Genomic DNA, 779 nt, shown 5'->3' with positions numbered 1-779 from the left:
AGGTGCTGACTCCAGTAGGCGGCCCTGAGCCGCACCTGACGCACCCGGAAGGACGCGTTCATTGTCTACTGCTTGTGCGGCCAAACTGGCAATCTAAATTATTTAGTAAAACTACATACCCTTAAGTTAATAACTTTTTTTAATTAATTAATTTATTTATTTGAGAGTGACAGACAGAGAAAGACAGATAGAGGGAGAGAGAGAGAATGGACGCGCCAGGGCTTCCAGCCTCTGCAAACGAACTCCAGACGCGTGCGCCCCCTTTTGCATCTGGCTAACGTGGGACCTGGGGAACCGAGCCTCGAACCGGGGTCCTTAGGCTTCACAGGCAAGCACTTAACTGCTAAGCCATCTCCAGCCCAAGTTAATAACTTTTTAAGTGTATTTTTAAAAAGGAGGTGGGAGGATCGCGGTGAGGTTGAGGCCACCCTGAGACGACATAGTGAATTCCAGGTCAGCCTGAGCTAGAGTAAGACCCAACCTCAAAAAAAAAAAAAAAAATACACACACACACATATATATATAATTTGAGAGCCGGGCGTGGCAGTCCACGCCATTAATCCCACTACTCAGGAGGCAGAGGTAGTATCTCCATGAGTTCGAGGCCACCCTGAGACTACATATTGAATTCCAGGTCACCCTGGGCTAGAGTGGGATCCTACCTCGAAAAACCAAAAGAAAATTTATTATTATTAACTGTTTATTTATTCATTTATTTTTATTTATTTGTTTGAGAGAGACAGAAATAGGAAGGTAGACAGAGATTGGGCACTCCAGGG

This window comes from Jaculus jaculus, chromosome 10 (genome assembly GCF_020740685.1).
Source record: "Jaculus jaculus isolate mJacJac1 chromosome 10, mJacJac1.mat.Y.cur, whole genome shotgun sequence".
NCBI lineage: Eukaryota > Metazoa > Chordata > Mammalia > Rodentia > Dipodidae > Jaculus > Jaculus jaculus.
Note: the sequence above shows the minus strand (reverse complement) of the source record.